We start from the raw sequence: 25,224 nt of genomic DNA on the forward strand, positions 1-25,224 counted from the left end.
ATGTGAGTCCCAAGTGTTCCCTAAACCATAAGTGCTGTATTGGTGACATACAAAAACATCAGGATAAGTGTTGTTTCTCTTTGGCATGTGAAGAAATGAGACAGGCTACCAAGATCAAGTAGTCAGCCAGCAGAGGAGCTAGATGCTAGCTCTCTTGCTTTAGGTCACCGTTCTTTCTAGTATACCATGGGCTTCTTTCCACCATGCTTCTTTCCATGGTTTCAGAAATGCTCAGTTCTTTTGTTCATTTCTTCGTTCATTCATTCACTACTGAGCATTCTTTAAGAGCCTGCTATGAATGGAAAAGGAGCTGGGTGTTTCAGGGAGAGTGAGGACTATGTAAAAAGAGTTGCAAGACTCTTAGAATAATTCTGTTCTTGGACCCCTGTGGCTAGAATCCTCCAGAAGGATATAGATTCTTCTCTTGAGTTCCCCCGTCCTGCCCAAGGAGTTGGCCCTTATTTGTGATACGGAAAACAAGAAAGTAGATGGAATGAGAAAGGGAGAGCAATCCTGTCATCCAGCAGGGTTGCCTGACATGTCGTTTTATGTAGTGTGTGTGTGTGTGTGTGTGTACTGTTTATGTGTGTGTACATACCATGAAAGCAAAGAGAAAGAGGGATGCTGAAGTGTTGATAGCAGATTGTACCAGCAACTAAGGGAGGGAGACAATCTAGGTTTGGAGGATTTGCAAGTTAGGATTTTGTATATAAAGTCCAAGGGAATCCATATCAGAGGAATTTTCCAATATGAATTGTCCAATTAAATGACATAAATTAAACATGCCAGATGTGGACTTATTTTACCACACTGTTAAATACAGCTTTCATTCAGATTGTATTCATTCCATGATGTGTCTTGTAAGTTTTGAAATGATGATTATCAAATGTGCCTGGAGGAAACAGCTTCCACCAAAATATTAAATTTGCCTTGTCATGGTAGGAGAAGTGAAATTCTTGAAAGTTTCTGTTTTTGACCCTCACTGTTTTAACAGGGAAGTTTGCCAATATTTTCTTCATATTCAGTGTTGTTGGCTACTTGTTTTTTTTCAGGGTTGTCTGTGAGCCTAAGTCTATAATTTTCTGAAGCAAAGGTGCCGGTGACGTTGCCTCATAAAAAAGCAAACCTTCCAGAATCTTCCATTGGTGAACTGTCACCTGCAAAGACCTCTGAGAGGTACAGTAGAAAATTCTGCCTTATTCTCCTCTCTCTCCCTTTCCATAAGTCACTCACAGCCCTGCCAACTGAATTTGGAGGTGGTGCTATCTGATGCTGCAATTCATGAATGAAGCCATGTTACTTCTGGGATATTCCCAGGACCCGGGACGCTGCTGTTTTAAGAAATGTAATTTGGTTCAGCACAGAGAAAGCATATTCATAGCAGGTCTTAGCAGTGATACAGATAACACTTTTCATCTGTAAGAAATTTGTAAGCATTAACTAATTTATTTAACTTCCCTGTAATTGAGCGAATCTTCTTCCGTTTGCTGTGGGAAAACTCTTCCTTTTCTAATTCTAATCTTTTAGCAGATATTCTCCTGAAACCTTGTCACCATGCAGGAAATGTTTTGTAGAGGGGAAATAAGTCTTTGAACACGTGTAAAATTTCACTGAAATAGATGACCTCCATTTCCTCAGAGTAGAGCCTATTTTTAAATGATTAGACAATGCTCTGGGAAAACAAGTGCAATCTTGCAAACTGTGGGAACTGTTAACTGCATTACTCCAGCCACCATTCGTGCCACGACTGTGGGCAGTGCTCTCCAGGGCTTGCAGGTATTACTTGGGGTTTCCCAGAAAGGAGAAGTGGAAGAAAACCCATGTGCTGTCTCTCTCGCGAAGAGCTCAGTCCCAGAGTGGGATGGTTGGGGAGAATGGTGGTCAGGCTGAGACGAAAGGAGCAAATACAATGGTGTGTTATTGATGTGGCCCCAACTTGGCGTGAAGCATAACCGACTGCTCCATCCTTGGGATAGTGGTAGGCTAGATAGTGGCCCTCCAAAGAAGTGTCCGCATCCTGATTCCTAGAACCTGGGGATGTTACCTCTGTGCCAAAGACTTTGCAGATGTGATTAAGGATCTTGGGATGGAGGGATTGCCTTGGATTATCTGGGTAGGTCCGAAATCCAATTGCAGATGTCTTTAGAAGACGGAGGCACAGGCAGAAGTACAACTGACAGAAGAGAGGGCAGGGTGACCGTGGAGGTGGGGCTTGGAGTGATGGGGTCACAAGCCAAGGAATGTGGGCAGTCACCGGAAGCTGGAAGAGGTGAGGACGAGACCCTCCCCTGGAGCCTCTGGAGGCCTCACAGGCCCTGCCGGCGTCTCCGCCATACTGACTGCAGACTTCTGCAGTCGTATATCCCTGTTGCTTCAAGCCACCATGTTTGTGGTAATTTGGTATAGCAGCCATGGGAAACGAATGCAGGGACCATCCTCCCAGAGCAGAAGCTGTGAGGTCTCAGGGGAGACTAATAGAGGAAGGACAGCAAAAGAATTTATTTGCTATTTCCAACCACTGATTGGTGAACGGTTTTCCTCATGGAACATTAACAGACCGTTATGTCCCCCTCTTACCTCTGGGTTGAGTGTGGTTGGGTGCAGAATTTCTTTGGAGTATCTCATGCTTCAGGGGAAGCTCCAGGAAAGGAGGGCAGAGGCCAGCCAAGCAGACATGAGAAGGGGCTCCATTGGGTTGTGAATACTGAAGTCTGTGGCCTGGAAGTTGGGTGAAGCAAGCAGCAGAGAGTCCAGAGCTGTGTGGCCAAGTCACTGCCTGAGAGGTGGCATATAAGGGGGTTGGAAACAATGATCTCCTTGGTTCTCACCACAGCCCCATGAGGCAGGTCTGGTATGATCTCCTCAGCAGGCACTCATTCTCCAATCTTGAATAGCATGAGCTTCTGGAACTCACTGTTGCTCAGGGTTGCCTGTCTCATCTTCAGATTCGGTGACTGAAATCCTTTCCTTCAGTTGAGTCAAGACCCACCTTCATGGACGACTCCACGAGTGGCTCTAGTTTTACTTCTTGAGGCACATAACCTAAAACTCATTCTTGCACATGAAAGCTCTCTCCAAATATCTGAAGACAGTTTTTATCCTTTTTCCCCTCTACCAAGCAGAGGATGCCCCATTTCTTCAACTCTGGCCCTAGTGGAGGAGTTTTCTCTTTGTGGCTGGTGGCCGTCCCTGTCCCTCCTCTGAACATGCTGCAGTTTGTCTCCCCATAGGGAAGCTCACAGAATACACTGCGACTTCAGGTATGGTCTCCTCAAACACCCAGGGGTCTTTCCTCCTTGGTTCTTATGTCACTTAATGTAGCCAGAGATTGTTTTTATTTTATTTTTTGCCAAGCACATCACTTTTAGTTGTACTAAGCATAATTTTGGTTACAGTGCTTCTCACACTTGTGTACGGATGACTATGTAGGAGCATATGTTAGTGCTAAAAGTGCCCCCCAGAGCTCCAAAGAATGAATCAGTTTGCAAATGGTGTTACTGTATGGTAGAGATCAAAATGCCACCCCACGTCATGGCACATAAATATCCACAGTTTTATGCAGAATTGAGGTCAGTCGAGGGTTCCTATAGGCCAGTACCAATTGGCCATGTGAGATTGGGGGGGGTATTCTCAGCCATCCTGCTCTATCACCATCTTTCCTTCTCAGAACAACCAACCAACCAAACCCAATTCTGGAGCACCTCCTGGCCTGGAGGAGATCTACGCAGGTTGAGCAGGCAGAGTTCTACTCCTGGTCCCATCTAAGACCCCAGGATCTTCTGCAAGAAGAGCTATTACCATGGGCTAAGAAGGCCAGAGGACAGGTGCTTTTACATCCATTACCTGCCATCTTCACAAGAACCCTGCAAGGTAGATAGTACAGTGTTCGTTTTACTGATAGACCAGGCTCAGTTCAAAGGAACTTTCCTGAAGTTGTAGCATAGCAGACCTACAGTTGAGCCTCAGGTGGGCCAGCCTTTCTTTATGGTGGTCAAAATGATTTTGAAGCTGTACTCGAGGGGAGGGGGGTCCTTGGACCTCTGCAGGTGCACTGAGCCTTGAGCTGATCCTTCCAGGCCACCCGAAGGAGCTGGGGAGCACCGTTGGCATTAAAAGGCTCGGCCTCTGTAGGTTCTCCCTCAGTGACTGGGCCTTCTGGTGTCGTACATGTTAGGAAACGTCCCTGCTACATTCTGGCCGAGCCTCCACAGTTCACAAACTTGGGACTTTCTTTGGCTCAATATCCATTCACTAAGCACCTTCTGGGTCTCTTGCACAAGCCAGGGTAGAGATGGAAGAACAGAAGCCCTTGGCTTAGGTCATGCAGACTGGGAGTGCAGGGGTTTGAGCGAGGGCCTCAAATGTCTCGGTGACTCAATCTGATCCTGCAGATCTCAGTAGCATTTGAACTTCCTCTGGGCATCTACCCAGACCAAGGTGCTCTTGACCCCATGAGGTGGGATAATAGTTTATGAAGCGTTAGCCAACCTTTTACCTCTAGTATTTTTCTTTTCACTTTTACCTCATCCAAGCAACTAGGCCAGTGCCCACTTGTTTTGAGGGGAGGGAAGTGACCATGAAAAAAGGGCTTCCCCTGGTCGTGGCGGATTCTTTAGGTTGGCCTCCTCAAGCCTCTCCTAACTGGCTCTTTCCTGTGATGGAGGCTAGACACCCAAAGCTCACCTTCCTACCACCCTACAGATTGGAATGGGCAGACGCCCCCAGTGCTGAGTGTGAAACACAGACCCCTTCTTTCCTGGCCGGCTTTGTCCTGCTCCCCTGGCGTGGGATGCCCAGGGGCAGCTGTCATTGTTGAACAGGGGCCTGGCTGGAGGCTGGGAAGAGCCTGCCCGGTTGCTTGGCTGCACCCCTGAGCGCTGTGCCGGATTTCTGCTTGGGTCTCACAATAAATTTCTATTTGGCCAAGCCTCTGTTGTTGGGTTTCTGTGATGTCCTTCCAGACGTTAGGCTTACCCAGGATATTGTTCTGTTTTCTTACAGCCATGGGGGAACAGAAACACTTAGGGCCCTGCCGAAGAGTGGAGAGAACAAGTCTGTGCGGACGTTTCACACTCATGATGGTGGGGGAGGGGGCCGGGAGGAGGAGATCTATCCTTGGTCTCTTGACACCTGAAAGGGGCTGAAAGAGTGGACCCCAAGGGTGTCCAGGGTGGCTTGGGCCCAAGATGTGTGAGGACCAGGTAGGGGGACTGAGTGACATATCAGAGGCTGCCTGCACAGACACCTGGCATCAAAGCTTGCCGGCCGCTCCCCTACCATGTCTTAGAACCGAAGAATCCCGAGACCGTGGCCACGGGTGAGGCAAAGGTGGAGACCCCACGACCGAGTTTCTGCCACCCTGAAAGAATGTGGCTTCAAAATAGACATGACATTAAGTTATTAAAAACTTACCTTTTTAATGCCTGAGTTGTGGACCGGGCTGAGCACCAGCTCCGTGTTAGGACAGGTAGAACCCACAGAATCACTCTTTGCCAGGTTGAAATGGATGAGTCACGCTGGGTGAACCCTGGAGTCGGCCTGCCTCCACTCCTGCATGGGGGCCCAGTCTAGGGCCGGGCTGAGCGATGGGGCAAGGCTGCTGGGGTTCAGTTTCTGGGGTCTCGAGCTGACCTCTGGGATGGAGCCCTTGTTCTCTCTCGCAATCCCTGAAGTGCTTCTCAGTGCCCGGCAGGTGGATTCAGCCTGGAGACTCAGGGAGGGTGCGCAGAGAGATGTTTGTCTCTCTGTCCTCATGGAAATGCTGCCCAGCACTGCGAGGTGGAGGGGGGACAATTCAGCAAATCGGTTTTGATTCTGGAGATGATTATAATGAAGTCAAATCATTTCCTGCCTCCTTTCAAGGCTGCCACTTTTCCAACTTTCCATTCAATTAAATGCAGCTCATTTGCACAGCAGCACCGTGGTTCCTCGGTACTCTCAGAGCTGGCTGTCTGGCTTTGAGGGCTTCTGCACCATGTGACCTTGGGCAAGTCACTTCGTGTATCTCTGCATCATCTGTAGAACGCGCTGGATGATGGGACTGCCTCACTGGGCTGGGGGAGGGGTACAGCCCTGGGATCGGGGCTGGTGCTTAGCACACAGTCAGTGTGTGCCCGAGCAGCGGCTTGCCGTCTGCCACGCCCGGCGCTCAGCTTCCTCCCCCGAAGCCCCATCGGTCCCCAGGTGACAGGGACACTCGGCATCACTAGGAAAGAGCTGCGTCAGCAGACGCAAATCTGATGCTTTCCTTCCGACAAGAGCAGCGAGCAACAAGTCCATGTTTATAGCTCTGCCTAGGTGGCTACTGAATAGCATTACTTTTTTGGCTTTTTGTTTGAGAGGAGGGTGTTTGCTTCAGTTCACTCCCTTGTACTTCCTGGAAAGGTGATTTCTTTTTCTTTTCTTTCTTTCTTTCTTTCTTTTTTTTTTTTTTTTAGAGAGAGAGAGAGAGCAGGAGGGGCAAAGGGAGAGGGAGAGAGAGAACCCCAAGCTGACTCCCCATTCAGCGGGGAACCTGACAAGGGACTCGATCTCATGACCCTGAGATCATGACCTGAGCCGAAATCAGGAGTCAGATGCTGAACTGACTGAGCCACCCAGGCGCCCCAGGAAAAGTGGTTTCTTTATCACTGAAGGGAACCTTCTCCTCCACCCCTGTAGGGGCTTCCAAAGATTGCTGAGTTCTATGGCAGCGCTGAACTCCCCATCAGAAAGTCGAGTAGAGTTGGAGTAAGCCTTTAGAAATAAAATTCCTAATTGCATCAATTATGGTTACACCTTATTTCCTTTGCTTGAATTCTAATAGTTGCCCTATTTTGGATGATGATGATCCGTTGCTCCTTATCATAGCAACCCCATGCCCCCAATGCCCCCCGGGACAGGGTTCTCCGTGATAGTTGGTTTCACTCTGTTGCTCAGAAAGGCTGTATTCCAACGAGCTCCTTCCCTTCATTCATTATGCTGAAATCATATTTCTAGAGGACAGAGATGAATGCTGTGTACTTACCTGATTAAACTGCCTGTTGTTTTAAATCTATTTTCACCGACTTTTTTCCTCTGATAGACATTCAGTGACACAACACATTACAAATTATATCTGTATCAGTGGTTTCTTCTACTGTAGTTATGTAGCGCGTGCACGCACGTGTGCCCGCGAGTGAGCAGTGCTAACCAGTGGTCCCCTCTTATGATGGGTGTGAATTCCACAATTACAGAACAGTTGCGGCTTTGAAAAAAGCCAGGTTAGATCCTGTTTTATTGATCGGTTAGAAAAATTGCACCGTTGTGTGAACACCAAACATATAAATTACATTAAAATGAAAACGTACAAGGAAATGCTGTTTACCAAAGGCTTTTTACTGGAGATGCAGAGTCTCCATTGTCATGGGCAGTTTGGCAGGTCTTGCTTCTGGGTCATTTTCCGAGTATTTGTGCTGTTCAGCAGGGCCTGGGGATCAGGACTGCCTGTATTTTAGTCCTTGCTCGCTGACGTCATCAGAACCTCCATTAATCTCTGAGTTCTTTGCCCCCACTTTACCAAAAGAATAATGCCTCCCCCAGAATTACGCAAAAATCAATGGCAAAGTTAATTGAAATCTGGATCTCTTAATGTTTTCCTCTTTCTTAAGTGATGGCTTGGTTTCTGAAAAGTGAGGTTTAACTCAAAGGACGGCTTTAATTGAGGGTGAGTGAATTGGGAGGAGAGCGAAAGTAGAGGTAGATAATTTTCCAAGAGACTGAAAGATAGTGTTTGCATTTAGGATTTCATTTCCTTTCAAGTTTTACACTGGGGCTTAAGGAATGTTACCAGATGAGAAGAATGACCAGGGCCGCTGCTCTGTTGTCTCCTTAGAGGGCTGGAAATGCTTTGAAGGAGGCCGGCCTCTTCCCTTTCCTCTCAAGGGGCCAGAGAGAGCAAGAGGGGAGAGAGAGAGAGAGAAAGAGAGAGAGCGGGGTGGAGGACTTCCTGCCACCAGAAAGGGGTCAGCTCTTTTATTTTAAAGATTCTCCACTTTTCTGGTGATTGAGGCATTCGTATTATAGGGGTACAGGCCTGTAATTTGGCTTAATGCTGGCCATACTTGTTATATTTAAAACAGCTTATAATCCGCAGAGTAAACTCTTTTGCTGGATTCTCACACCAATTTGCGGAGGCAAATGCGACTGGTATTTTAATCTCTACTTTGCGGAGGAAGACGCTGAGACTCCAGTGGATTAGAATTTGTCCAAGATGACCCAACTGGTGAGGGGGATGCAGGTCTTTAGGCTCTTAGGGGAAGAGATAGGGGGTCAAGGCCCAGGCACTTACCTTGATGGAGCTCCTGACCGTGGGGTGGACAAGGCTCGTCTTCAGCCGGTGGGGACGCACACGGCATCCCTATAGTGCCCTCGCTTAGTGCCAGTCCGGCCACTGGGCTTTGCAATTCAGCATGCTGGTTCTGACTCTCATTGGGATCTTCCAAAATTTTCAGACAAAAGACTCGGAAAGGCATCTGGTCAAGCTTTGCAAGGGGAGAAAACTTATCCTCTGATTCCCGAAGCCCTGAAGTCAGGGATTTGATTATGCTTATCATGATCTCAGCTTCCACCGCTCCAAATGTGATTAGTTTTGTAATTAGTTAATGTCATTACCTGTCATCAAATCCAGACAATGTTGGACTCTAAAACCTCCCGTGGCAGAGAAACCCACAACCTGACATCTTTTCACTATTTAACACAGAGTTTCTTTAAGAATTCTGGCAACTGTCCCCTCTTTCCTAGACCACAGGTCTGAAAGTTAGGGGAAAGATGTATTTCTTGTGTTTCTTTAAGGCAATTTAAAATTCTTCGGTCTGCTTCCCAAAACTTTTCTTCACTCCAAGCAAAGCATAAATATAATCTTTTCAGCAAATCTTCTACCCCACCATATTTTCCTTCTTATGTATGTTGGCTATATTTTGCTTTGGGCAGAATGGCCAAAATAAGAACCAGTTTACCGTAGGGAAACACCCCGTTAAGAACTATTTTTACCTTATATAAAATGCTGTTTGTCTTATTACTCACTTGCTGTTCAGTACTGGGCAAACGGTTTTTCTTCTTTGCTTCTATTCAGCCATTCAACAAATTTTCTCCGAGTGTCTGTCATGTGCAGGTACTTGGGAATATGGCAGAGAACAGACGAGCTAAAATCCCTGTCCTCTGGGAGCTTACGTTCTAGTGGGGGAAGGTGGATAATAGGAAATGAATATTTCAAAGTCAAGTACACAGTATGTGGGCTGCACATTTTCCATTTGCCCCTCTAGACCCCCTCCTTCCCCTTTTACACCCCGCTCTGTGGAGAGTCCTGGGAAACGAGGTCGCTGAATGTGGCCTCAGTGGCTTTTTTGCCTCCACCATGGTCTGGCTGGGTCAGGAGCTGGAAACTGAGGCCCAGGAGAGTGAGGTCGGGGTACTGATGACCAGTCGGGCCCCCCCTGCCGGCCCGAGGGTGACACAATCGCTCTTCGATCCTGTAGGAGTCACCCCTTCCCCAGAGCTGCTTCAAGCCCAGGGGGGTATCTGCACACCACAGTTTTGGTTTTCTTAACCCTCGTGACACCTCTGTAAACAGATCCTTCGCTGGCCTCTCCCCAGTCACCCATTTGAATGAGCCCTCTGTCTCTCACCGGGACCCCGACTGCCACAGTAGGTCAGAAGACAATGCCACGGAACAGTGCCATTCATCAGCTATATTGCTGGCTGTCACGTGTGTATTTTTGGACTAAGTGTCATCAGACTTCAGGTTGCATTGCTCCCCTCTGACCCAGCACCTCCTGTAGTGTGAGGGGGCCCCCCAAAGACCTGCTCATTCCTAGACCGGTCCAGCAAGCCGCCGATAGCCTACAGGAAAGTGTAGGTCCCTGAAATGTGGTCCTCAAACCCTTCCCAGCCCTGCCTCCTGCCCTGACAGCCCTACTCTTTGTCCTGTGCTCACCATGTACTTTTATTCCTCTGTGATAAAGAGCTGGTTCAGGAGTCCTCTTAGAAGACTTTGCTGGCTGCACCATTTTGAGGAAGGAAATATATGTAAATATATAGAACATATATATATTTAAAGGTTGAAGTTTAATTAAATTTTCTAATTATGAAAAAAGCTCACGCTGACCGTAGAGAACACAAAGTACAGGACTTAGGAAAATTCATCTTACTCTCATCTGTAGGTACCACAAACATGTTGGATGTATTCAGGAGGCTTCAACTTTAGCTTTGAGGGGAACACATTTATACATTGCCAGGCCACCTCTGTTGACCAATGCCTTTTTGTTTTCTAAAGAACTTTTATAGATTCTTGGACCCTTTCGCCTGCCCAGTTCACACTGGCCTGAACCGTCCACTTAAGCCAAACCAAGTATTTTCCTTGTCTGTATTGAAGCTTATTGCTCAGGTTTGGGGAGTGAATCTGGGCTCCGTGCTCCATGGTTCATGGCGTCTCCTCCTCTTGAAAACAGGGTCCAAGGATTCAGAGGGCCTGGAGCGTGCCCCATGTTTGTGGGTGGTTTATATACTTATCACCTTCCTGCTGGAAACCCCTGAAGGATGCTGTCTGGTCAAGGAGCTTTGCTCCTTCGTAACACCCCTCCACCCCATCCCAGAGACTTCAGTGTGTGCGTGAAGGCCACATTAGGGTGCCCTGTGCAAAAAGCCCTTGAAATATGAAGTCCCCCACTTCTCTGGATAAAAGTGATGCAGAGAGAAAAAAAACCATAACAGCTTTGTTACCTGATGGTACTTATTAGTTAGCTTCCCCCAGAAACAGTACTGAGAGATTTCATGTGGATTTAAGTTATACTCGGGGAGAATTCGTCAACAAAAGCCACTGATTGAATACCATTCATATGTTCCTTTTTTTTAGTCTAAAATAGATGAAATAAGGATACTATTCTTCATTTGATAATGCACTCAAGAATCATTCAATATAAGTTTTCGTTTAAAACTCCCAGTTTCCAGCAGCCCTATTTAAAACATGTGCGTACGCACACACGCACACACACACGCGCGCGCGCACACACACACACACACACCCCAGTCTGGCTAAAAAATATCCTCAGGAAACCAGCCTGGAAGAACAGAGGGTGAAACATGAATGAGCTATTTAGCTTTTCTTGGAAAATGGCATAATTCTCAGAGGAATGAAAGGCCAAGCATTCCCCAGATTTTTGACAGGCACATGCGCCCGTCCACAAAATGCTGGAACCCCAGACACAGAATCTGGATTGATTTCAATCTCAGTAATTCAGGTGTTGGTGGCAGAGAATAAACACCACCCAGAAGGCAGCATCCTGAGTTACCAGAAGTTTCGGGTGCAATAAAATTTTCGGCAACACTTCCAGCTTCTTCCACATAGGGATAGTAAGTCAGTCATTCAGTTCACAGAAGCAGAACGCTTTTACTATTTGAAAAAGAAACCCCGAATCAACCAACATTTGGGACTAATATGCTGAACTGATTTATTTTTCTAAGGTCCTGTAGATCTAGCTTCAATCTGCTGGTATCCTTCTTTCGGTAACTCAGTGGAGTGCTTGTTGGGTGTTTGTTTGACTGACGTTAGGCAGTCCCAGTGCGTTAGATGTCGCTGGTTGTGGGAACGCACATTGCGATCTCCTGCTTTCAGGGAGCTTGCGATCCAGCCAGCCAGACGGACAAATACTTATGAAACAATCAGTGGATAGCACAAGGCATTAAATAGAAGATGTGGACAAGTGTGATGCAGGAATTGAGAGGAGAGAGACAAAGTGTACTAGACTGTTACAGACAAGGCTGTAGGCATGGGGTACAGGCTGGAGGAATTTGTATAGGGTGAGGAGGAGAGATGGTTTATCAGGCAGAGAAAAGCCACTAACTGAAAGAAAAATAAATTGAATATCCAGGTGCCTGGTATTTCTTAAAAAGAACTAAGATCTTCACATTCATGAGCTAATTCTAATAATAACCACATGACAAGGCATTGTAGCTCCCATTTTGGACATGAGCAAAATGAGACTTAAGGATATTAAATAATTTGCTCAAGATCACACTGAGGGAAGCTGCTACACTAGGATTGTCTCGGGGACACCGAAGACGTCTGCCTATTTATTTCCCTCGCTTCCAATTAGAGCAGCAAACACTCTGGTCAATTGCGTTTTGCATCTTCTTGCACAGCCAGTGAAGAAATGGATGGGAAATTTTAGGTGTGAAAACAGAAACCCATCTAGACGTTTGCTGAGCTTTGGAGCCAAAGAGGAAGGGAAGGATTGAGCATGTTGGAGTCTCAGCGCTCGAGGTAGCTACAGTGACTGCCCCCGGGGGGACGTGCGACCCCCTGTAGCTCCCATGTGGCAGTGGGGATCCTGGCAGGCGGGACGGAGGTCTTCTTCCTTGAATCAAAGACAGTCTGCACACAGGTTCTGCTGCCCTGGGGGAGAGGCCCCAGAAAGTTTTCTACTCAGAAAGGAGTCGAAGAACATATGGCAGATGGCTAGTTTTCCCTAAATCTGTCCTTCTTTTCTCCCTGGACATGAAGTCATTCAGCTGGAGACTCTACTTCCCAACCTCCCTTTCTGGACGTAAGATTAATTTATGTAGGGCCTATGAGATGTGAGCAGAAGCGATGTGTGCAACTTCTGTTTCTGGTCTTCATTGGAACTAGCTCTTCCTAGGCTTCCTCTCTTTCTCCCTTCCTGTGGGCTGGAACTTGGGTGTGCTGGCAACCCCATTAAGCCAAGCAGATGCTCAGTGCCCTGCAGGCTAGGGGGCAAAAGGAGGGAAGAATCTGGATCTCTTCGTCACTGTGTAAAACAGAACATCCCACCAGCCTCGACTGTCCAACTCCTGAATGTGAAAGAGAAAACAATTCGATCCTAGGCAACACTGTATTTCGGGGTCTGTTTAATAGAAGAACTGAGGTTTTCACCCTGAATAATACAGAACATTTCTGGGCTGGAGAGCAGGGAAATGATTTCAAGTCAATATCTTGTCTTCCCTCCTTTTTTTCCTCCTTTCCCTCCTTCCGCAAATATTACTGAGCCCCAGCTCTGTACCAGCAATGCTCAAGTGACAAAAGCATCATGTTCCTCCCATGCTGGAGCCTCCATTCCAGCAGGGAAGAGAGACAAAGCAAGCGGACAGACATAAAATTAAAACACCGACAGATCGGAATACATGTTGGGGTGAAGGACATACACTCGGGTATGGGATACAGATGACCGGGCGCGAGAAAGCCACTCCGGACAGCACGGTCAGGGGAAGCCTCCACGGGCAGGTGGTGTTTCAGCCGAACCCGAAAGGAAGACAAGAAGCCAGGCGTGCCGAAAGTGGGGACGGGAGTGGGCGAGGGGACGGGTGCACGTGCAAAGGCCCCAGACAAGGAAGAACTTGAGCACAGGGAGCTGCAGACAAGGAAGAGAGTGGAGAGAAAGTTCCTTTTGGCAGCTTGGCTGGGGGCTGGTGTTCCGGTGGCTCCTGAAGGGTTTTAACAAGAAGTGTCTTGTGTGTGGGGGAGGAGAGAGAGTGCACTCAATTGCTGTTTAAGGTCATTTTTTTCCCTGCTTTATAGACAAAAGGCTGTGAAAAGGTAAGAATTCCTACAGTTGGCACAGCCTATAGTGGTCCTAGCAGTGGAGATGTAGGTAGGTTAAAAAAAAATTGCATTCACATAGATGAAAAATGCAGCATAGGGAATGCTAAAGAAATCTCAGAATAATTTCTCTGATCATATAATATTTGAATTCAGGTAAAAAAAAAAAAAATAGGTAGAGGGGCGCCTGCCCGGCTCAGCCTTTAGATCACATGACTCTTGATCTCAGGGTCGTGAGTTCAAGCCCCGTGCTGGGCATGGAGCCTCCTTAAAATAAAAATAAGTACAGGTCAGTCGTTTGAAATTCATTAAAGGTGGAAGAGGGTTTCGTAAGCAATATGCTGTCAGTTCCCAGCAGGTTGGGAAATGCTGTTTTAGAGTTTAGAGGTGCTGTCATCTTTGTCAACATTTGTAGTTTGGGGTTGTGGGTAAGGTTGTTGAAAAGGGGATCTCCCCAGAGACGCTGAGCATTGCCATTTTTGGGGGTTGTAAGGGTTGTTGCCGTGGTGGGACTTTTGGAAGCTCCTGTGCCCTGGCCTTTGGAATTTCTCCCCCTGGTTTAGAGACAGTGAAGAAGGAAACGGGCACATTTCAATTTATAAAACTTTGCAGACCATTAAAGCTACCTGTTTTTTCTTAAACAAGTGAGGGCTGTATTTAAGATCACCGTTTCCTCCAAATATTAATTTTTCTGCGTGAGATTTTGCCTCTTAAAGAGCAATATCCTGACTCCTTTTGAAATAACTGTTCACAAGCAGGCTCCTTCAGGAAGGAAATAACAGTTCTCAGACTTGCAGAGGTCAATGCTGTTATTACTGGGGTGTTCTTTCTAAGGTTTTATTTCTCCCCAGCCTTATGGAGATAGAACTGACATATAACACTGTGTAAGTTCAGGTGTACAGCGTGTGGATTTGACACACTTACATACCGCACAGTTCCGAGGTTTTTCACAACTGTCTTCAGAAATAGGACATTGTTGTTTATCCTTTTTTTTTTTTTTTTTTTGGACAGAGAAGTGCTATCGGGGTCTGAAACAGACCCAATTAAGTATATTGCAAGACACTCTTTTGTTGGGTGAGGCTTTTTTTGAGCATCTAAGAAATCTCACCAGAAAAGAAGTCCAAGTTCTGGCTTCTGCACATCAGGAAATGGTTAGTGTGCCCCAGGCTCGCCTTACAGACCTGCTGGGGAGGAAAACCTTTCTTTCTCTTCCCTGCCCCCCATCCCTGCCCATCTCTTACCCCAAAGGATTCTCCGAGGGAACCGGGGTACGCTTGAATGCCCCTGGAGAATGGCCACTGTCTGTCCAGCTGTTCCCGGAATCGGCCTTGGAACCCGGCTCTCCTGGGGGCAGGAGGAGGGAAGAGGGACGCGGGGTCAAACATGGCTGGATTTCCTATGGCAAGGCTTCCTTGCGGGTGCTTTCTTCGTCTGCTCCAAGAAAAAAAAAAAAAGCTCCCCTGGAAGAGGGCTGGGAAGTCAGATCAAATGTACTGGCTCAGAGCCAAAGCTTGACTTGTCCCCGCCTGAGTCTCAGGCCAGGGACTCCACGTTCTCAAGTCTTCATTTCTGTCCCGTTGAAACTGATAGCGAAGGTTAATGAGATTAACGTGGCCAAACACTGCGGGCTTCTGAGAAAAGGAGCCAGATCGGTGCCGGCCACTGTGAACATAGCGGTGGGGCCGTTCCCGTTGGGGACATTTTCTTGAGCTCTCCTCGAGGAAAACTTGATTGTTGTGATTCAAAAGGGCTAGTCACACCAGTGGCTACTCCGTAAATGCCTGAATGAGTGCCTGTCTTATTTTATTTTATTTCGCTCCTGACCTTTTCACCAACTTGGCCCAACCCTTGCCACCTTTGCAAATATACAGTGATTAATATTTTCCGGGATGGGTCCTTTTATTCAGAACAGCCGTTGGGTCTGTGATGAAATGTAAAAGGAAGACCTAGTTGAGAACGAACCCCAAGCGCCGTATGGGGCCAGAAAGAGGAGCTATCTCTTTGGTTGGAGGCTTTCTGAATAAAACAGTCTCGAGAAAGGTGGGGAGGAGGGAAATGTTCGTGTGTGTGTTTATAAGCATTTTTAAAAAAAATGAAATAGAAGCGAAAGGAGGAGAAGGAGGAAGAAATTTTGGTAAATCTATAAAGTCGCCACAATTTATGAGAGTTTAAAAGGCAATTTCTTCTTAAGGGGCAAATTCCTAATTTCCCACATAAAAGTATGGGAATTGAATGGTAAATCCTTCTGTGCCGACAAGACCCCTGAAAAGAGGTATGAAAAAGAGTTACTGTTCCTCTTCCATTCATGTCTCTTGAAAGCCCGTGGATGTGAAACTGCCCTGAAACACACAGCGCTGGGTTTCAAAGCTGCCCGGATGACTTTTCAGAAATGATCTATTGTGGTGCTTTGTTTTGTCCGGGTCGCCCTCGTTTTGTTCTGCTCGGGCTGTATCGCTCTTCTGCCGCTGTCATTAATCCACCCTGTCTACTCCTCCCCATTCAGAGGCACATTTTACCCCTGCCCCGCACTGGGAGCCCTGGGACGACGTGGCTGAAAGGCTCAGCGTCGCTGCTGTGGAGCGACCAAGGCAGAAAGGCAAGGGGGCAGGGCGGGGTGGGGGGGGGAAGGAGCAGGTGGGGTGCTGGGTGCACAGGCTCACCTGGGTGGTGAGGGTGTCTGGGAAGAAAAGCACAGGGAGTGGGGGAGGGAGGGGAGCCCGCAACGTGAATAGGATTTATCCGTCTGCTGGGAGCCTGCGCGTGTTGGGAAAACCTTTTGCTTGCACTTGAGCTGTGCGGCTGAGCTGCTCGGGGAGGCCCTGGGAATGGGAGCTTGGGTAGCCTGCGAATAAAACCGCCCTTCATTTTCAGTTTTGCTTTGGTTAACTTGCTTGCAGCTAAGTAAATAAGCTCCTTGTCGCTCCAGGGTGGGCAGACTGGGATAAAATGGCAAAGGATACGATGATTCATAAAAAAGACAATTACAGCTGAAATCCGTTGTTTGGGTAGTCACTCAAATTTGGTTCCCATCCTTGTATTCTCTGGGACTTATCATTATATTCAATTATATTCTAAATAGGGAAGATATTTCTTTTTTACTTCTTCTCTGTCCTACACATCTCTCACTCTTAAGCGCAAGGGGGCTGCTCAGAAGTCCTGAAGGGTCCTGTGATATGCTGGGTTATAAAGTAGTAACAAACATCCCCCAAATATCAGTGGCTTAACACATCAGTTTGTTGCTGTCACCACACATCCAGTGGGGGTCAGCAGGGAGCTCTGCTCATCATGGTGGTTCAGGGACGTGGGGTGTTGGAGGCTCAGTCTCTACACCTTCATCCATGATCTCCGTGGACAGAAGTAGGTACCTCTCTAGGCTCTCACACTGGCAATTAAATTTCTGGCTCAGATGGTGCTTCTCCTAACAACTAGGTCCAATAGCTGCATCCTACTGGCTGGGGCCACGCAGCTCCCTCTTTGGTGTGCAGGAGAAGGAGGAGAACCAGCCATCTGCCAGGACAGATCCTGCATACGTTCTCAGGAGTCAGCAGAGGGCTGCATGAAAGAACAAAGAAGAGGGCAGCGAACCATTTTCAAAACTTCAACTGAATGATAAAGGTCAGGAATTAAACGTATCGAACACAGTATGATTTGCCCTAGCCTCCACTGCCATTTGAGCTGTGTGTCCTTAGGCAAGTTACATAACTTTCATCATGGATGAAGCGAATCAGTGGGTTTGATCGGTGGTTCTCAAACCCGAGTGGGCTTTAGATCACCAGGATCTTTTTAGGGCATTAAGGACAGGCCCCCACCTCCACGGTCTCTGATTCAGCGGGCCTGGGGTTGGGCCCAAGACTGCGCATTACCGACCAGTTGCCAGGAGCTACTGCTGCTGCTGGTCCAGGGAACACATTCTCAGATGGTCTCTAGATGCACTCTAGAGTCGGACGTAGAGAGGAAACGGAATCTTCCCTATAGGGAATGAGGTAGAATTCGTCGATGAGTTGACTAATAACTACAGTAAAGTTTTCGTGTTGCAATTTGACTGGAAAATGATTCACGGGAGCCCCACCAACCCTTACCCTTCTTGGAGAGCACATTTGCATGTTGGGTTGACACGTATAGTTTAAAGACACATCTCAATTACAAGATGTGGTCCAGACAGCTGTCCTTGTGGGGACAGAGGCGGCCACTCAACTCTGAGCAATTACTTAAAATTAGGCTTGTCAAATTTGTTTAGGGTGACCAGGCAAGTACATACGTTGACCTAATGTCACTCTTCCTGGAGAGACGTTGTAATGATTTTGTATATCAGTCAAACTATTTAAATACCAATGCCGTCTTCATGCCGTAATCAACATTCTGGTCAGATGTCATCTTTAGAAGCCCTTGGGGATTTGCATCCCTTAATTATTCTTCAATACCCAAACCAAGCATTCTTTAATTGGTGTAAATTGAACGGTGTTCCAGTGCAAACAAGGAGAGGGCACACTGATCAATGATTCCGTGCATGTCTATTGGAAAAAGCCATTGCCATTAGATCAAGTCACAAATCCGCAACTCCATTTGCTGCCGTGGAAACACCAGCTCACGGAGCCAGCAAATACTATTTCTACTTAAGCCATCACGATTGGCAGGCACGGAGTAAGTTGTGACTCCAAAAATCTCATCTTTCAGGGAAAGGGTTAAAAAAAATCCATCCTAAAAATACTTTCCTGTTCCGATGTCAGAAACCGCATTCGGGAGCCTTTTATTGAGAATTCAACTAGAAGTCTTTCTATCCTCCTGCGATTTGGCGTCTGTCTCTCTCTTTCTAAATTGGAAACAATATAAAATTTTTGTTAACTTGTCAAGCCGTTCTCTCCCATGATATCTATATTTTTTGTTCCTGGTAGTGCATGCTCCACCTAATCATACATCGGAACTGTGGTCGGGTACGTGAAGCAGGTGCTCCCTCCTACTTCTAATATGATTGAAAAAACTTAAGGCACGATACTTAAGAAGCCCAGGAAAAATCCTTCTGGTAAATGTGTCATGCCCACTTTTCACTCTTGTCTCTTTCTATCAGCTCTCTCAAATCGATTATCACTGGGCTGGGAAGAAAAAGAAGCAACAAGCCCATCACATGCCCCTGGCTCGGATTTGCCAGTCTTCCGCTCCCTCACTCAGAAGGCTGGGCTCTGATACTTGAGGTGTGGTGGCTACATGTGTTCATTTTTCATCTCTCTGGTTTTTGACAAAATGTGCTGGTTCTTGGGGCGGGGGGCAGCCTTTCAAGTTGATTTGAGTTTTAGAGTGGTCCAGGGCCAGATGCTTCCAGTGAGGAGAGAAGAGGAGTAGAGAGCTGTCAGCTTCCTCGATGATCTCTGTTCAGTTGCTTAGATGTCAAGGGGGGCTTCTGGTGGGTAAGCTTGTTTGGGAAGCACATCTCCATGTAGGGTGCTGTCATTTACCCACATCTTAACAGAGAGCATATTGCTTGTTTTCAGCAATCTAGCCAAAGGTTTTGAGGGCCTTGCTGCAGGCGTTATGAGGGGGTCTTAGACTCGGGGGGGTTCACTATCGAGGTCCACTGGAGGGTATCTGATGGCCATCTTCCTGTGCCTCGGGTAAGTTTCATGGACCAGAACAACACCCTTAAAATAAAAGCGCATTCATGCTGGGAAGCCGAAGGAGATCAATGTTCCTTTATTTGGATCAACGTTGAGAGTCTGAAAGAGCGGACTTGTAAATGGGCAGAAATGATCTGCCCCCTCACAGTTTTGAGGGACCCCTTAGCATCTGCCATGGGGTAGCTCCCCACCCTCCCTGCTTCATTTTTCTCACCCTTCCTCCCACAGAGACTGTTGCCTGGCTTTCTTCAGCCCTACGATGGGCACATGGGACTTGAGAGTAGAATCCTCAGTTATTCCCTTAGAAGTCATGTTACCTCCCTGGGTTTTGAGTTTGTCACTTGCAAAATGAGGGGGTCAGATGAAGTGGACTCTAATATCCCTTGGAGATATAACAGCTGAAGAGCTATTTTTTCCAGTACCAACTCCTGTGGAAGCCAAGGGAAGGGAGACCATGCTGCATTTCTTTGAAATCCATGGTCTGGCTCCCATTCGTGGAAGTGGGCATCATATGGCCTGGGATCACGTTTAAAACGGAGACTCTAGTTCAGGAGGTCTGGGGTGGGGGCTGTGACCTCGCTTTTCTGACAGCTCTCAGGTGATGTAGCAACTTGGAACAGTAAGGCCTCAGACAATAGGCTAAGTGAGGCGCAGGGGTGGGTCTGATCTGCTCAGCACTAGGGGCCCCCGCACACCCTGGCTCAGGTTCTATGATGTTTGAATAAATGAATGCTGTGGGGCATTGGGAGAGCAGGATAAGCCATGGACTGCTGATCCTATGCTCAGCTCTCATCCTTCCCATCTCCCATTTGACTTGTGACTAAACGGGCCCGATGCCTCGCTGGGCACTGTGCTTTGTGGGAGCGGGAGGAAGGTGGAGACCTAGGGGAGGCACTGGTGGGAAGAAGCAGGTGCCTCTGCTCCACGTTTGGCTCCTGACTCATCACCCAGAGGCTACAGCTCTCAAGCGTATACTCTTAGTGCTTTCTTTCCCTCTTGTTGGTTTCCCTTTGATGTCCATTTCAACCACTGCAAATTATTTAGAGGGAGTGCAGTGTTCCACATAGCATGACTGTGGCTCCAAACCTCACTGTTTTATGGAAGGAGCACTGGTCCGGGAGGCAAAGTATATGGGTAGCATTCTGGCTGGCCCACTAACTAGGGCAGTGAACGGCAGTCCGTCAAATGCTCTGAGCTCTGAAGTAGGAGGAGCCTTTCCAGCCTAATTGTTCACAGGAGATAATGTTTGTGAAGGTCCTCTGGAATCTGCAGCAGGTGGGTTAATGTGAGTTTGACTTTTCACTCTACTGTACCAGGGAGAGTCCTCTCTGGGGGCCAGAGCTCATGCCTCAGGCTTCTCTTGCTGCAACCCCAGACTCTCTCAGGTGTGAGCTTAGAGAAGAAAGTTCTCTTTCCCTCTCTGCCTCCCTCTCTCTCTTTCCCCTATTTCTCTCTCTTTCTCTGACACATGCGCGCACAAACACGGAAATGTTTGCTTTTGGTATGTAATCTATTCTTAGGGCAGGATTCTCCAAACTTGCCTGCTAAGAATCAATGTGGGCCCTTGTGGAGCTCCTCCGTTGCCAGGGAACTTCCCTGAGTCAGCAGGTGTGGGGTGGGCAGTGGGAATCGATCCTTCCACCCCGCCCTCTTTTCCTCTGTCGTTTAAAAGAGTTCCAATGGATTCTTATTTTCAGAGATGTTTAGGAGTGTTTAGTGCAGGGTACCTGGTGTGGCTGCCTTTTGGAAGCTTTCAAAAACCTTTGTGTCCAGGTTATACCCCAGATCAGAAAATCTGGGGATGGGACCAGGCATCGGTGATGTTTACTATCCCGCAGGGGATTCTAGTGTGAAGTCTGGTATGGTTTCTGACTTACTCCCATAGCCCAAGGAAGAAATCAGGGGAGCGCATCACTTTGTCTGTAGGCCAGTGATTTCCTAATGTGACCACACATTAGAATCGTCCAGACACATTTTAAAAATCCTGATGCCTAGGTCACACTTCATATCAATCAAGTCAGAGTTCTGGGGGTGGGAGCCTGGCGTCAGGATTTTTTAAAGATCCCAGGTGATCCCAACGTGCAACAGAGCTCAGATTCTATTTGGATGTAAGTTTCAGTGATGAACCATACGGCCCCTACCCTTCAGCCTTGCTGCTGCTGAGGACGTGCTACCTTTCACCCTTGTGTCTTTAATCACCCCCAAATCTGCTGGAGAGTCCTCTCTCATCTTCGCAGGCACTTCTTAGCAGTGGACCCCCTTAGCACCAAGCAGGAGGAAAATCCACCTGTCTCTGGCCTTCTTCCCCTCCTGTAGACACCCACATGCTGACCTAGGAGAGGGGGTTTCTTAGTGTATAGTGTTTTGTTTAATTAGGGTGAAATTCACATAATATGAAATTAACCATTTTAAAGTGTAAAACTCAATGGTCCAATTCACAATGATGTACAATCGCTCCCTATCTCTAGTTTCAAAACCTTTTATATTTCCCTGGAAAAACACATCATACCTGTCAATTACTCCCCATTTCCCCCTCCCTCTGGCCCCTGGCAACAACCAATTTGATTTCTGTCCATATGGATACCTACTCTGGATATTTCATGTAGATGGAATCATAAAATATGTGACCTTTTGTGTCTGGCTTCTTTCACGTCACATAATGTTTTCAGGGTTCATCTATGCGGTAGCATGTTTCAATACTTCGTTCCTTTTTATGGCTGAGTAATATTCCACTGCATCTCTGCCTGTTTTTGGAATGAAGTTTTCCCGGGCTCAGCCACGTCCCTCGATTTACATACTATCTGTGGCCACTTTTGCACTCTAACGCCAGAGCTGAGTGGTCATGGCAGACTATACAGCCCGCAAAGACTAAAATATTCACTATTTGGCCCTTTACAGAAAAAAGAAATTTGCTGATTCCTGTTCTAAATACTATTTTGGGGCAACTTTAAATATCATAATCCTGTGTATGGAAATTCTGAAGTTTCAACATAGTTGATTTTTTCTCATGACATAATTTATAAGTTCAGCTGGATGAACAAATGTGATAGAAAGGCTATGACAATTCTGAAAAAGATGGGTATTCGGCGACGACCTGCCCTACAACATAGTACATATGTCCTGGGGCTATATTAGCTAAAGGATGTGGTGCTAGTGCAGAAATAAGCAGGTCATGGAAAAGACTGGAAGCTAGGAAAGGGACAGAAACATATGATCAAGGTGGCATTTCAGGTCAGTCGGGAGGAGATGGATTAGTCCATAGAGGGTGTTGGACACGTCTCATTGAGACCAACCATGTAGAAATCCTGAAGCTGGATCCCCTTCTATTCCTTTGAAATAAATTCCAGAGGAATAAAATATTTATATGTATAAGAATGCATAGAAGTATCAAAAAAATTGGTGACTACCTTAGTAAGTTTGTAGTAGAAAGCTTCTTCTAAGCTTGATAGAAAAGAGACAATAGAAGGCAAAAGATTGATTAACTTGGCCAAAATTTGATAAAATTAGCTAAAATGGAAAACTTTTGGACTAGAAAAGTAATGTAAGTAAAACTTGAAAGATAAAACAAAATTAACCTCAGAAAAGTATTTTTTTTGTTATAGTCAAATGGTTAATGTCTCTAAGAGTAAAAAAATGAAGGAGAATCTGAACAGAACAAAATAAATAAGGGGGAAATATACAGACCAGTAATAATGCAGTGAATGCAAAAGGCCAGTAAGCATGATACTATGAGTATTCAACTTTGCAAATAGTTAATATCAATGCAACATTGGTTTAAATAAGATGTCATTTTTGTTGGTATTTATCCGATTGACAAAGATAAGAGCGTGGGGAAAAAGGCTCTGTGATGCCTTCTTGGGTTCAGTATTTTTGGTGGTACAGATCACATTTGTAAATGTAAATACCTTTGTAAATAACATGAGCAACCTGACATCTTGGACAGTTAGTATATAGGAAAACAACATAAAGATGTTCCTTGTGGATCCCATGAGTAAAAATTAGCATCACAAACAACAGAAATAGAAAAAAAAGGTGGTCTCTGATGCAGTGAAAAGCTGGAGACCATCTTAGTTCTCGCTAGCAGGTTTTTTTTATTTTATTTTATTTTAAAATTTATTTTATTTAAAAAAAATTAAAGGTTTTGATTTAAATTCCAGTTAGTTAACATACAGTATAATATTAGTTTCAGGTGTACAATATAGTGATTCAACACTTCCATACATCATTCTGTGCTCATCAAGCAGGCTTTTTTTTTTTTTTTAACCCACTTTATGGAGGGTGACGTGTACAATCTGTGCATATGTAATGTATACAACTTGATGAGTTTGAGGACAAGTATACGCCCATGAAGCCATCACTGACATCAGGATCATGGCCACAGCCACCACCTCTCAGAGTTTCCTCCTGAACCTTTTATTATTATCATTGTTATTTTACTTCTTTGTGATAAGATCACTTAACGTAGTATCTACCTTCTTAACAAGTTTTAAGTGTGCAATAAAGAATTGTTAGCTATAGGCATTATGCTGTATAGTAGATCTCCAGAATTTATTTATCTTGCAAAACTGAAACTTTGTACCCTTGAGCATCAGCTCCCTATTTCCCCCACCCAGTAGGATTTGATAAAATAATTTGTGATATATCCACATGATGGTTTTCCAAAAAGCCGTTGCAAGTGAGGTAGCATTTTCAACACTGATATAGATTCTAAGTACTCTGTTTTTTTAATCAAGTTTGTAATTATGTTTGCTTTCCTCTTTTATTAAGAGATTCATCTTCTGGATCCACTTAGGGGCAAAACAATGTACCTCATTGCCAACCTTGTCAAAGCGATGGCTATTACATACCTTTGAACATTTTACTTCTTTCTTTCTACCAGAGACATTACATTTAACATGTAAGACTTGAAACATACAAATCCATGTTTTAGGACCACGGACTTAAGTTCGTGTGTGTGTGTGTGCATGCGTACGTGTGTGTGTGTATGCACGTACACGTGTGCACGCGTATATTTGTGCCTGTGAGTGTACAGTCCTTGGAAAGCCTAGCATCTAGCGGAGGATGCTCCCACACCCCAGCTACCTAGCACAGTTCTGTTCCCTTTAAAGACAGATTTGGGGAATTAATAAACCAAGCGAAGACGTAAACTGTCTCTCTGAGGATAAAATCTTTCTGCCTGTAGGACTCCTTTATCTTCCGAGTAGAACAGCCTGGGCTGTGGATGCCAAGGGAAACCGTACATAAGTCTGAGAAAATTTGCCATTTGGCAACAAGCTCCATACCATTACTCAACCCTTTGGAAATTCTTGCCTTCCTTTTTTGAGTTCTTCTGGGGCCTTGCCCACTTATCTGGTCCTTTGGAATTAGTTCCACGTGGTAACCATGTCGCTGCCTGCCCACCTCACTCTCCACTTTATGTCCCCACTCCTTCCATCCACTTGGGCTGGTACAAAAGGCAGTGGTGTGCCCAGAGGCCTGGTGCTCTTGGTCCTACTTAGACATACAGGACAGGTTGCCTGAGAGCAGTGACCATCGAGCTTTTTAATTGCTCATCCTTATCACGACAATATTTTGAGCATAGGCTTCCAATACATGCTTATCTATCTACCTATCATCTATCTATCTATCTATCTATCTATTATCTATCTACCTACCTATCTATTGTGCACCTCTACTATTGTACTAATAGATTATATACATTATAAAATTTACATAAATGTGAAAATTCAAAACAATGGCATTAAAAAATGGAAGTTCCAATATTTTCTCGTCATGTCGCATGACCAACAGACCAGAGGGGGAGAAGTCTAACTTGGGGCCTCAAAGGCACTGCAAACACACGTCCAGGGCAAAGCTTCCTTCCCAGTGATCTGCCTGGTCCGAGCTGCCCCACTGGGCTGCTGTGAGCACGGGACACAAGGTGCTGCTGCAAGTGACTTGAGCTAGTTTGTCTCTTGGAGTTTCTTCCATGCCCTTCCCTCACTTGCAGGTCTTCCCCTTGCCCTTGAAGCTACACTTGTGTTGTCTCTCAAGAGCTCTGTTTCT

The 25,224-nt window shown here is 46.2% G+C and overlaps 2 long non-coding RNA genes across 13 annotated transcripts in view; both read left to right on the forward strand.

Moving 5' to 3' along the window:
• LOC118538545 (uncharacterized) overlaps positions 1-25,224 on the forward strand; it is a 109,042-nt gene that overhangs the window by 50,615 nt on the left and 33,203 nt on the right. For 11 of the 12 annotated variants that reach the window (XR_013441901.1, XR_013441898.1, XR_013441897.1 and 8 more), the window contains exon 8: positions 1,053-1,176. This is a non-coding gene — a long non-coding RNA (uncharacterized LOC118538545). Of the gene's footprint in view, positions 1-1,052; positions 1,177-16,073; positions 16,168-25,224 lie in introns of those variants that run through there. The other variant, XR_013441906.1, reaches the window with a different exon arrangement.
• LOC144379244 (uncharacterized) lies at positions 3,049-6,423 on the forward strand. Its single transcript, XR_013441909.1, has 3 exons — positions 3,049-3,260; positions 3,668-3,870; positions 5,002-6,423. It is a non-coding gene; the product is annotated as an uncharacterized LOC144379244 (long non-coding RNA).

This window comes from Halichoerus grypus, chromosome 10 (genome assembly GCF_964656455.1).
Source record: "Halichoerus grypus chromosome 10, mHalGry1.hap1.1, whole genome shotgun sequence".
NCBI classification, from domain to species: Eukaryota; Metazoa; Chordata; class Mammalia; order Carnivora; family Phocidae; genus Halichoerus; species Halichoerus grypus.